Genomic DNA, 13,711 nt, shown 5'->3' on the forward strand with positions numbered 1-13,711 from the left:
CCTTCAGTTTTCCCCCCATTTAGTATGATACTAGCCATGGGTCTGTCATATATGGCTTTTATTGTACTGAGGTAAGTTCCTTCTATACCTAGTTTTTTGAGGATTTTTATTTAAAATGATGTTAGATTTTATCAAATGCTTTCTCAGCATCAATTGGAATGAGCATATGGTTTTTGTCCCTCGTTCTATTTATATGATGCATCATGTTGGTTGATTTGCACATGTTGAACCATCCTTGCATCCTTGGGATAAATCCCACTTGGTCTTGATGAACGATCTTTTAAATGTGTTATTGAATTGGGTTTGCTAATATTTTGCATCAATGTTTATCACGAATGTTGGCCTGTTGTTTTCTTTGCTTTGCTTTTTTAAAAAAATTTTTAAATGTGTCTGTCTGGTTTTTCTATCAGGTAACACTGGCCTCATAGAATGAATTTGGAAGTATTCCCTCCCTCTCTATTTTTTGGATTAGTTTGAGTAGGATTGGTATTAGTTCTTCCTTAAATGTTTGATATAATTCACCTGTGAAGCCATCCATCCCAGGCTTTTCTCTGCTGGGAGACATTTTATTATGGCTTCAGTCTTAATACTTTTTTTTTTTTTTTTTTTTGAGACGGAGTCTCGCTTTGTCGCCCAGGCTGGAGTGCAGTGGCCGGATCTCAGCTCACTGCAAGCTCCGCCTCCCGGGTTTACGCCATTCTCCTGCCTCAGCCTCCCGAGTAGCTGGGACTACAGGTGCCCGCCACCTCGCCCGGCTAGTTTTTTTTGTATTTTTTAGTAGAGACGGGGTTTCACTGTGTTAGCCAAGATGGTCTGGATCTCCTGACCTCGTGATCCGCCCGTCTCGGCCTCCCAAAGTGCTGGGATTACAGGTTTGAGCCACCGCGCGGGGCCTCTTATTACTTATTATTAGTCTGTTCAGGTTTTGGATTTCTTCATGGCTCAATCTTGATACGTTGTATGTGTCTATGAATTTATCCATTTCTTCTAGGTTTTCAAATTTATTCACACGTAGTTGCTTATAGTAGCGTCTACTGAGTTTCTGCAGTATCATTTGATCATTTGTAATGTCTCCCGTTTGCTTTTTTTTTTTTTTTTTTTGAGATGGAGTCTTGCTCTGTCATCCAGGCTGGAGTGCAATGGGGTGAACTTGGCTCGCTGGAACCTCCCCCTCCCAGGTTCAAGCAATTCTTGTGCCTCGGCCTCCCAAATAGCTGGTATTACAGGCGCATGCCACTAGGTCTGGTTAATTTTTGTATTTTCAGTAGAGACGGGGTATCACCATGTTGGCCACGCTAATCTCGAAATTGTCTCCCTTTTTTATCTCTGATTTTATTTGGGTCTTCTCTCTTCTTTCTCAGTCTGGTTGAAGGTTTGCCAATTTTGTGGCTGGGCGGGGTGGCTCACGCCTGTAATCCCAGCACTTTGGGAGGCCGAGGCGGCTGGATCACGAGGTCAGGAGACAGAGACCATCTGGGCTAACACAGTGAAACCCTGTCTCTACTAAAAATACCAAAAAAATTAGCCAGGTGTGGTTGCGGGCGCCTGTAGTTCAGCTACTCGGGAAGCTGAGGCAGGAGAATGGCGTGAACCCGGGAGGGGGAGCTTGCAGTGAGCCGAGATCGCGCCACTGCAATGCAGACTGGGCGACAGAGCCAGACTCAAACAAAAAAAGTTTGTCAATTTTGTTCATCTTTTCAAAAAACAAATTTTTCATTTTATTGATCTTTAGTATTGTTTTCTTCATTTCAGTTTCATTTATTTCTGCTCTGATATTTATTATTTTTTCTTCTACTAATTTTGGATTTGGTTTGCTCTTGCTTTTTTAGTCTTTAGAATGAATCATTTAGGTTATTTATTTAAAGGATTTCTAATTTTTTTTCATCTGAGAAGAGACTTTTTTGATGTAGGTGCTTATAGCTAGAAACTTTTCTCTTAGTACTGCTTTTGATGTATCCTACAGGTTTTGGAATGTTGTGTTTCTATTAGCATTTGTTTCAAAAAAATTTTTTAATTACCTTCTTAATTTCTTCATTAACCCACTGCTCATTCAGGAGCATATCGCTTAATTTCCATGTGTTTGTATAGTTTCCAAAATTCCTCGTTATTTATTTTATTTTATTTTATTTTGAGACCGAGTCTCGCTCTTTCGCCCAGGCTGACGTGCAGTGGTGCGATCTCAGCTCACTGCAAGCTCCATCTCCCAGGTTCACGCCATTCTCCTGCCTCAGCCTCCCGAGTAGCTGGGACTACAGGTGCCCGCCACCACACCCAGCTAATTTTTTGTAATTTTTTTAGTAGAGATGGGGTTTCGCCGTGTTAGCCAGGATGGTCTTGATCTCCTGACCTCGTGATCCACCCGCCTCGGCCTCCCAAAGTGCTGGGACTACAGGTGTGAGCCATCGTGCCTAGCCCAAAATTCCTCGTTATTAATTTCTAGTTTTATTCCACTGCAGTCAGATATTAGACATAATTTCCTTCAAAAAATATTTTTAGACTTGTTTTGTAATCTAAAACATGGCCTATTCTTGAGAACAATCCATGTGCTGAGGAGTAGAATGTGTATTCTCCAGCTCTTGCATGAAATGTTCTGTAAATATCCATTAGGCCCATTTGGTCTACAGCGCAGATTAAGTTCATTATTTCTTTGTTGATTTTCTGTCTTGATGATCTGCCGAAGCTGAAAGTGGGATGTTGAAGTCTCCAGCTATTATTGTATTGGGAGTCTGGAGTCTACTTTTCTCTTTAGCTCTAATAATATTTGGTTTATCTGGATGCCCTGATGTTAGGTGCATATATATTTACAAATGTTATTTCTTCTTACTGAATTAAACACTTTATCATTATATAATAGCCTTGTCTCTTTTATAGTTTTATATCGAAATCTATTGTGTCTAAGTGTAGTTACTCCTGCTCTTTTTGGGTTTCCATTTGCATGGAAATTTTTTTTTCATCTCTTTATTTTCATTCTATGCATGTCCTTGTAGGTGAAGTGTGAAGCAATAGGTTATTGGGTCTTGCTTTTTTGTTTGTTTTTTTTGAGAAGGAGTCTCACTCTGTCACCCAGGCTGGAGTGCAGTGGCAGGATCTCGGCTCACTGCAAGCTCCACCTCCCAGGTTCAGGCCATTCTCCTGCCTCAGCCTCCTGAGTAGTTGGGACTACAGGTGCCTGCCACCATGCCCGGCTAATTTTTTGTATTTTTAGTAGAGACGGGGTTTCACCGTGTTAGCCAGGATGGCGTCGATCTCCTGACCTCGTGATCCACCTGCCTCGGCCTCCTCTCTTGGTCTTAAAAAGTTGTAGTTATTATTTTTATTAGTTCATCTTTTAGTCTTTCTACTCAAGATATGAGTAGTTTACATATCACAATTATAGTGTTATAATATTCTGTTTTTCTGTGTACTTACTATTACCAGTTTTGCACGTTCAGATTGCTTCTTTTTTCTCATTAACATTCTTTTCTTTCAGATTGAAGAACTCTTCTTAGCATTTCTTGTAGGTCTTGTGTTAATGAAATCCCTCAGCTTTCATTTGTCTGGGAAAGTCTTTATTTCTCCTTCATGTTTGAAGGATATTTTTGCTGGATAAATTATTCCAATATAAAAGAGATTTTTCCATTGGCACTTTAAATGTATCATGCCACTATCTCCTGGCCTGTAAGGTTTCCACTGTCAGATGTGGAACTCTATTGAATTGATTAGAACTCTATTGAATGTTACTTGTTTTTTACTCTTGCTACTCTTAGGATTCTTTCTTTATCCTTAACCCTTGGGAGTTTGATTATTAAATGTCTTAAGGCTGTCTTATTTGGGTTAAATCTGCTTGGTGTTCTGTAACCATCTTGTACTTGAATATTGGTATCTTTCTCTAGGTTTGGGAAGTCTTCTGATATTATCCCTTTGAATAAACTTTCTACCCCCATCTCTCCCTCTCTACCTGCTTTTTAAGGCCAATGACTCTTAGATTTGCCATTTTGAGAATGTTTTCTAGGTCTTATAGGTGTGCTTCATTTTTTATTTATTTATTTTTTGTCTCCTATGACTATTTATTTTCAAATAGCCTGTCTTCAAGCTCACTCTTTCTTCTGTTTGATCAGTTCTGCTGTTAAGGGACACTGATGCATTCTTCAGGATGTCAATTGCACTTCTCAACTCCAGAACTGCGCGTGACTCTTTTTAATTATTTCAATTTATTTGTTAAATTTATCCTATAGGATTCTGAATTCCTTCTCTGTGTTACCTTGAATTTTTTTTGAGTTTCCTCAAAATGGTGATTTTAAATTCTCTGCCTGAAAGTTCTTATATCTTTGTCTGGTCAGTCCTCGGTGACTTATTTTGTTCATTTGGTGAGGTCATGTTTTCCTACATGTTTTTGATGCTTGTGAATGTTTGTCAATTTCTGGTCATTGAAGAGTTGGGTATTTATGGTAGTCTTTCTTTTCTTTTCTTTTTTTTTTTTTTTTCTTTTGAGATGGAGTTTGGCTCTTGTTGTCCACGCTGGAGTGCAATGGTGCAAACTCGGCTCACTGCAACCTCCGCCTCTTGGGTTCAAGCGATTCTTCTGCCTCAGCCTCCCAAGTAGCTAGGGTACAGGTGCTCACCACCACACCCAGATAATTTTTATATTTTTCTTAAAGACAAAGTTTCACCATGTTGACCAGGCTGGTCTCAAACTCTTGACCTCAGGTGATCCACTGGCCTCGGCCTCTGAAAGTGCTGGGATTACAAGCATGAGCCACTGTGCCCAGCCAATTTATGGCAGTCTTTGCAGTCTAGGCTTTTTTGTACCCATCCTTTTTGGGAAGGCTTTCCAGGTATGCAAAGAGAGTTGGGTCTTATAATCTAAATCTTTGGTCACTGCAGCCATATCTGCATTAGATGAAATCTCAAGCCTGGTAACTCTATGGTTCTTGCAGACTCATAGAGGTACTGTCTTGTAAGTTATGTGTAAGATCTGGAAAAATTCTCTGGATTACCAGACAGGGATTCTTGTTCTCTTCCCTTACTTTCTCACAGTCTTTCTCTCTTGCATGCATGTGCAGACTTGGCAGTGGGGTGACACAAACACCCTTGCAGCCACTACCACTAGGACTGCTCTGAGTCAGACTTCAAGCCAGTATGGCACTGGGTTTCTCTCAATAGGCCCACAATAACCACCACCTGGCTACTGCCTATGTTCACTCGAGGCCCTAGGGCTCTACAATCAGCAGGTAGCAAAATCCACCAGGCCTGTGTCCTTCCCCAGGGCAATGAGTTCCCCCAGCCCCAGGCAGGACCAAAGATGCCATCCGGGAGCCAGGGCCTAGAGTCAGAAACCTTAGGAATCTAACTGATAGCTCTATTCTACTACAGCTGTACTGGTTCCCTCCCCTTTCCACAGAGGAATCTCCCCTCATGGTCATCACCACCCCAGGCCCATAATGAGTATTGCTTGCCTACCACTGATGTACACTCAAGGCTCAAGGGCTTTTCAGTCAGTTTGTGGTGAATATTGCCAGGTCTGGGACTCATCCTTCAGGGAAGTGGGCTCCCTCTGGCCCAGGGCAGGTCCAGAAATGCCATCCAAGAGCCAAGGCCTGGAATTGGGAACCCCCCGAGTCCATTTGGTGCTCTATCCCACTGTGGTTGAGCTGCTATCTAAGTTGTAAGACAAAGTCCCCTTTACTCTTTCTCTCCTTTTCTCAAGCAGAAGGAGTCTCTCCTTGTAGCCAACACAGCTGGGATGTGCTGGGTCATACCTGAATCCAGCACATGTCAGAGTCTCATCCAAGGCATATTACCTGGGTATTGCTGCTGGTTATTCAGGGCCTAAGGGCTTTTCAGTCAGCACATGATGAATTCTGCCAGTACTGGGTCCTTTACTTCAAGGAAATGGGTTCTCTTCTGGCCCAGAGTGTGTCTAGAAATGTTATCCAAGAGCTAGGGCCTCGAATGGGGGCCTTAGGACTCTGCCGGGTACCCTGTCCTACTATGGCTGAGCTGGCATCCAAGTTGCAAGACAAAGTTCCTTCTTTTCTCCTGGAGTGGAAGGAAAGTCTCTCTCCTGGAGCTGCAAGCTATGCTGCCTGGGGTTAGGGGAGGCTTGGTGCAAGCACTTCCTTGGTTACCCTGGCTGATGTCTCACTAGGTCACATGCCCCCACTAAGTCTACTTGCTTTGAGCCCAGCACAGCACCAGGACTTGCCCAGGAATTGTGACCCTTGTGCCCTAGACTGCTTTTAAAGTTTATTTAGAACCCCAGAGCATTTTAGCCTGTGGTGGCGATGCTTGCCAGAACTCAGGTTCCAACTGCTGGGATGGGCAATTCCCCTTTGGCAAGTGTTAAGTCTAAATGTTTTTTCCATGGGCACTGAGTTCTGCCTGGTGTTTCTTTTCACCATGACAGTGCAGCACCAAGTTCCAAGGCAAGTCCCACAGTCACAGCACTCTCTGTCCCCAAGAGCTCAGATTCCCTCCACCACGCAGCCCAGCTGCTGCTGGGGAATGGGAGTGGGGGATTGGTGTTGGTAATTCCAGACTGTCTTTCCTACCTTCTTTAATGCCTCTTTCAATGATATGAAGTTAAAACCAGGTAGTGTAACTGCTCACCTGATTTTTTATTCTTAGGAAGGTGCTTTTTTATGTGGATAGTTGTTCCATTTGGTGTTCCTGCAGGGAGGGTGGTCAGTGAAGGCTTCTATTTAACCATCTTGCTTGGCCTCAAAAATCTGGACTGGATTCTTGCAAAGCCACCTTGCACCCATGTTAACCTTAGAAAAGTCTGAGCTTTTGATATATATGAAATGTCAACTGTTTAACAAAGAGCACCCTTGCCCAGTGGAAATGGGTGTTGGGGCTGACTGAATTAATCTTGTTAATCGTTATACTTTTTGTGTATTTGACATATTTCATTTTAAAAGACTACGTCATAATTGCCTGATGGGCAGAAATCACATCTCTTAGAAAACACTACTGATCTCTACAACAAAATCATACACTAAATACAGGATAATACACCAGGAGTTCTGGGTTCCAAAGTGTATGTCCCCATGGAATCTTCCAAGGAGAGGGTGATGGAGCGGCCTCTAGCTCTAGCTCCAACTCAGCTGTTGGCATAAGATGGCAACAGGAAAACAAGATTATGCCTTTGGAGGCAGGACCTCCCTCTCAGCTGTTCCCTTGACTTTGCTTTAAATAGACCCTCATTTGAATTTTCAACATTTTATTTACTCAGCCTAGAGGTGGCAAGGTGAGTGGTGGGAAGGAGGGAGGGAAATGAAAGACAGTTAGGAAAGTCAAGTTTCAAGGTCAGGGGAATGATTTTGAATGTTTTTACTTACTAGTGTGAACATAGATAAGGGACAAAAAAGATATGCATTCATACACTCTCAGAAAGCTTTCAAAGTACATTTGGAACATCTGAGTCTTCAAGAAAAACATGCTTATTAAGTTAATTATTAACCTACCTAATTAGAACCAGTGTAGTTCCTTTATACTGATTTTATGGTGCAATAAAACCATATTCACTATGATTTATATTCACTTTATAGCAAATTGGGGCCTTTTGTAGAATCAGAATTAATGACATTAACAAATATTTCTAGAGCCTCAAAAATAATTTTAATATTTTAAAAATTATAGAAGTTTAAAATTGATACATTTGGCCACGCGCAATGGTTCACGCCTATAATCCCAGGACTTTGGGAGGCCAAGGCGAGTGGATCACATGAGGTCAGGAGTTTGAGACCAGCCTGACCAACATGGTAAAACCATGTCTCTACTAAAAATACAAAATTAGCTGGGTGTGGTGGTGCATGCCTGTAATCCCACCTACTCGGGAGGCTGAGGCAGAAGAATTGCTTGAACTTGTGAAGTGGAGGTTGCAGTGAGCTGAGATCATGCCACTGCACTTCAGCCTGAGTGACAGAGTGAGACTTCATCTCAAAAAAAACTACAAAATAAAAAATAAAAACTGATCATTTTAGTTTTACGAAAGCCTGGAAGAAAAAGGTCCAATTTTATGCAAAAGTAATCTCTGATTATAATTCATTCCCAGAGGCAAATGTGGTCTACATTATGACATAAGATCCAGAAATGCCTAGTAATTAGAACTGGGGCCCTTTTTAATCCACTTAGAAGACACAGGGGCTCTTTCAAGGTATGTGAATAATGACCCCAGGCTCTCTGACTCAACACCAGGCACACCTGGCCAACAGGTCTCATCTGCAGAAGTTAGTGGTGGCCACTAGAAAGCCAGTGTTGAGGGAGATTCTGAGTGAACACACAGGCGACATGAAGAAGCCTGTCACAGTGACAGCCAACAGCAGGGGGAGAGGCCATGAGGGCGTAATCACTCTTATTCAGTGTATTTTTCTTCCCTGGTCTGGTCTAGCACCTAATATCTCTCATGCACAATTTCTTAGTTTCGTGAGTGAAAATAAACGTCATACTTCACTAAATACTCTAAAGAATTATGTTTACCCACTGACACCAACGATTGTTCTATCTTTCATGATTTTTCCTTCATAGTTACAGGAGAAACTATAGGGCTATAGGATGGTAGTTTTGTGTTTAATGACATCAAAATGTCTCCCTTCGGCAGAATATTGGGAATGCTTTAATATGGAGTTATATAGAGATGAGTAATATGTGGTTCCTGACCTCATAAAGCTCACCACCAAATGCAGAATAGACACACACATGGCGATTAATTGCATTATGTAGTGTGTTTTATGCAATGTTAGACCATGGGCACCAAACACAGTCCAGTGAGGGGAGGTCGGGAGGAAGTGAGGACATCAAAGAAAGCTGCCTGGTGGAGAAAATGCATGAACTGATCTCCAAAGAATGACTGTGTATTGTTCAAGAAGAGACCAAATCCCTTTCCCAACTTTTGAGGTCCTGTGGGTTCTAGCCCTGCCTCCCCCATCAGACTGGGCTTTTCTTGCCTCTTTTCTTGCTCCAGCATCATTGTCATTCTTAGCTTCTCCAGCTCTCCTTCATACTGAAGGACTACCTGGAATGCTCCTCCCTGTGTCCAAAGCTTCTCTCTACACCAAGTTAACTCTTTTTTTCTTGAGACAGAGTTTCGCTCTGTTGCCCAGGCTGGAGTGCTGTGGCGTGATCTCAGCTCACTGCAACCTCTGCCTCCCAGGTTCAAGCGATTCTCCTGCCTCAGTCCCCCAAGTAGCTGGGATTATAGGCGCCCCCCACCAGGCCTGGCTAATTTTTGTATTTTTAGTAGAGATGGGGTTTCACCATGTTGGCCAGGCTGGTCTCGAACTCCTGACCTCGTGATCTGCTACAGCAAGTTAATTCTTACCTATGCTTCAAAGCTCAGCCCACATATTAACTTCTAAAGGAAGAATGTTGGGGGCACGGTATGCTCTCTAGCACCCTTCGCTTTGTCTTTAATGCATTCTTCACCACCGTAATAATGAATTGTGTAATTGGTTGTTCACTTTGTTTTCCCCACAGAAACTATAAGCTCCATGAAGGCAAGCACCCATGTGTATCTTTTCTCACTCTATTTGAGCACAGAGCATAGGATAATACACAAGGCAGACATTCAACAGCTATTTCATGGTGTATCTGTTTGGAATAGAGAGGATGAAAACTAGGGCAGTGGGAGTCAGGAGGGAGAGAGAGGAGACACTGGAAATAAGTATGAAATGCACATTGGTGTGGCCAGGTTGTACATTTGACGGGAGAGGAGGAATAAAGGATGGATTATAGATTTACTGTCTCACCTGTCACTTTTACTTTCCAAAGATGAAACAGTAGTGCCTTATATACCTCTGTACTATTTCACTGAAGACACGTTCCACAGCAATTTACTTAAAGTTTTTGATGCTGCACATGGAGATCTGAGAGCTAGATGTAAAGTTATCTATTAAAAAGTGAATCTTCAGATGGAAACATCCTATCTTTGCATTGGTCCAAAGGCAAATATTCAGTGGCTTGACAACCTTTTTGCTGTGACCATCAGTAGTGAAGGAATTCATAGTAATCCCAGGCACAGTATGAGGGGACTTAGAACAATGCTCTGTGAAGCTGCTCCCTCTCCACCTTATTCACCCATCCTTATCCCTTCTCTTCATATTGTGCTCCCAGAATGTTCCACCTTCTTCCTGGGAGGGAGCTGGAGCTGTGATTTGTGTCCCTGTCTGAATGCAGAACAGGACTAATTCCACTGCTCACTCCGACCCCAGGCTTCGCGTAATAGGGATCTTTCCCTTCCTCAATTTCAGGAGCTCCTCAACCAAGAAAGAAATTCTTCTCATGTTAAGAGTCTACCTTCGTTTATTATGTTTAGGTGCAAGGAAAGACCAAATAAAAGTTGAAGCTCGCAGTTAATTCATTACACTGCATGTTCAAGCATTTGAAACATTTCTTCCTAAACTATATTCTTTCCTGCAAACATCTAAAGCTCTAGTATTTTTTAAAATTATATATATGCATACACACACACACATACATATACATACATATGTGTGTGTATATACATTCATCTTTTTCCTTTATAGACTTAATACCTTGGATCTCAAGTAAAATTGTCAGTTTTCAGAGGAGCATCTTGTCACATAACACATGGTTTCTTTGTTTTCACAGCCTCACCCATGATCCTGGAAAGAATGTCAAGAATCATTTCTGTAACTAGAGAGATATCCCAAGGACGAAGCTTATCTCCTTAAGGAAAAGAAATCTGACTTGCTTTCAGAGCCTTACATATAACCACTGTTTAGCTATGTGGAAAGAATTTATATGTTTGACCTAATTGATAAAGAACCCCTGGAATGCTCCTAAATCCCTGAGTAACTACATTCCAGAGTGCAGGAATCACTTGGGAATTCATTTGAATTGTCTTATCTTAACTGCTCAAGTCTATCCACTGAGAAACCCCTGGTGCATCTCAATAGCTGCATCTTATTGTGGTCATATTTTGTTTCTTTTATTGCTTCCATTGCCCTTCCTCTCTCCCCTACTATCTTGCCTCTCCCCCCTCTCTATTTTCCTCCCTCTCCCGCTCTCTTTTCTTCTCCCTATCTCTCCCTCTCGCCTTTTGTTCTCTCAAATGCTTCTTCACGTTTTTATTCCAGATCCTCAGTAATTCTTATTGCAACATGCCCAGAACTAAAAAGGCTGCTGACCAGTGCTAGAACATAGAGTCTAGGACCTATAAATCCCATATAGCTCCTCCTACAGAGCTCTAGGTAATGCCCAAGCTGAGGAGGTAACCACGGTGATGACCTGGATCAACGAACAATGTGCAAAGAGGCTTAAGCAGCAAGTTATGTAACTCTCCATGCGGGTCTAGAGGCGAAGCTCTACTTAGATTAAGGGATAAAGGTTCAAGGTTCATGTTACCTAACAATATGTCGCCTAGATATAAACACTAGTGATTTCTTTCACTTACATGGTAAGATTTTATGTGCTTGGCACAAAATGGCATTGAACATTGCTAGTTGTAAGGTGAAAGAGTAGAATCAATCAACAATGGAGAATGCTGTGCCTAGAAAACACCCCACCCACCCTGCTGTTGTATTATCTAATACTCCTTGACTTTGGAGGAACAGCTCATCATCTCAAAGTTCCCCCACCTTTGAATTTGCTCCTCTGATGTGGAAAGTACCAGTGACGCTGTTTATTCCAGGTAACTTTGCTGTGAAGTTCAGTTCTGCCTGACCTTTGGCCAATAGCAAGGAGTTCAGGCTGTTTGTCAAGATCATGACTATTACTTATGAAAATCAGAAAAGTATTCCCAGATACTAACCCACCATTGCCCTGCCAATCCACGCTAAGAAGGCTGCTGTAGAGAAATGTAATGCAAATTATCAAAACTAAGTGGGTATGACAGCCTCTTTCCTCATCCATGCACATCCTCAGGCTGCTCTGATGTGATTTTTCTTGCTCTTCAAGGTTGCTTTTGCTATATGTTTTATTTTGTTCTCACTAGAATAAGGGTATTACACAATACAGGTTACTTCATAGCTGATTTCCTCCCCACGTTCCCAGAATAGCCCAGAATGAGATTAAGAACCAAGCAAGTAACAGAGGCAAGAGCATATTTAGGGCATGGCAAGCTCTGGGTGGCTTTGTCTTTTGCTTTCATTGCTATCTCATCAGCTATTCTGTCCTCCCCCCAAGAATAAAGAGAACAAGGATGTAACTGAGGAAAATCAAATTCTTCTCTATTAGACAATTCATTACATGTGAATAATTTTTGAGAAACAAGAAACCTCTTCATCCTCCAGTATATACATTTTCTTTTTTTTTTTTTATTTTAGTGGCATCAAGAAATGTGTATCTAATATTTTGCAAAATAAACCCAAGGCCCATTCAAAAGGATGGTCACCTCTGGATGATAGTCTCATTGTGATGAGAATAAATGTGAAACGTTACAGATACCCAACAAATACACAGAGGACAAGATTTTGCACTGCTTTTTTAGCAGGAAAGATAAATCGTAACTCATCCACCCACCCTCCATTGCCTACTTTTCACTCCGCACATGCTCAGTGAGGAAGGTTGCAGTTTTCAATAAAGTTTATATCATAAAATAGCTGTGATGTGCTTGCACTGAGGTACATCCAACCTCTCAGAGCTAAGAGCTCTTACCAAGATCAAATCAAGGAACTCTCAGTATTAGGTCCCAAGCCTTAACCACGACACTCCAGTCCTAAGAAGGGAGTTCATGAAAACACCACTAGTAAATCACTTAAAAAGAAGAAGGAAATATTGAATGCATTCCAGAATCTTGTATAACAAGTATTGCATTTCTCTCTTCATTTCTGAAGTTCATCATGAAAGGGCGATAATATTGGTAATCTCAGTTTTCCTCTTTTTTATGGAAAATTGCTTTTTCTCAGAATCATAGGAGCACAGATGAGAAGGGATCTTAAAAGCCATCGAGCCCTACACTACAGCAACTACAAAACAAATCGTCTTTTGTCACATCCAAGGATCAGCGCCTGCTCTCAGCCTCAACCACCCTAGCAACAAGGAACTAAACTGCATCACGACATTGCATTTTCTGTTCCATTTTGGACAAGTAAAATTGATGAAAATTCTGTATCTTGTATGGGCTTAAGACTTTAAAAACCTAAGCATTTTAAAAAATGATGATGCTCCCTGCCTTTCAGGCAATATGTCATTCAAAATTTTAAAATACCAATTTATAAAATAGGAGAACAAAACTAAGGTTCTGAATTTCCTCATAAAACATTTGATATTTTCTTTCTAATTTTCAAATGGTAGACTCTTAAAAAAAAAAAAAGGAAATTAAAAAGTCTTCCTTAATTTCTTTCTGGCCTTTGATGTGCTTGCTTGCTGGCATCCTGAATCCATGGTTAATTTGCTACTGGGGAATATATCATTACCATTCTACATCTTCCATTTTGTAAGTTAAACATTCTCTTTTCACTATTCCTCAGAAATCATAGTTTCCGGCTGGGCACGGTGGCTCACACCCGTAATCCCAGCACTTTGAGAGGCTGAGGAGGGCGTATCACGAGGTCAGGAGTTTGAGACCAGCCTGGTCAATATGGTGAAACCCCATCTCTACTAAAAATACAAAAATTAGCTGGGCACGGTGGCACGCACCTGTAGTCCCAGCTACTTGGGAGGCTGAGGCAGGAGAATTGCTTGAACCCTGGAGGCAGAGGTTGCAGAGAGCCGAGATCACACCGCTGTACTCCAGTCTGGGCAACAGAGCAAGACTCTGTCTAAAAAA

Source organism: Rhinopithecus bieti, unplaced genomic scaffold, assembly GCF_001698545.2.
Source record: "Rhinopithecus bieti isolate Rb0 unplaced genomic scaffold, ASM169854v2 scaffold_9615, whole genome shotgun sequence".
NCBI lineage: Eukaryota > Metazoa > Chordata > Mammalia > Primates > Cercopithecidae > Rhinopithecus > Rhinopithecus bieti.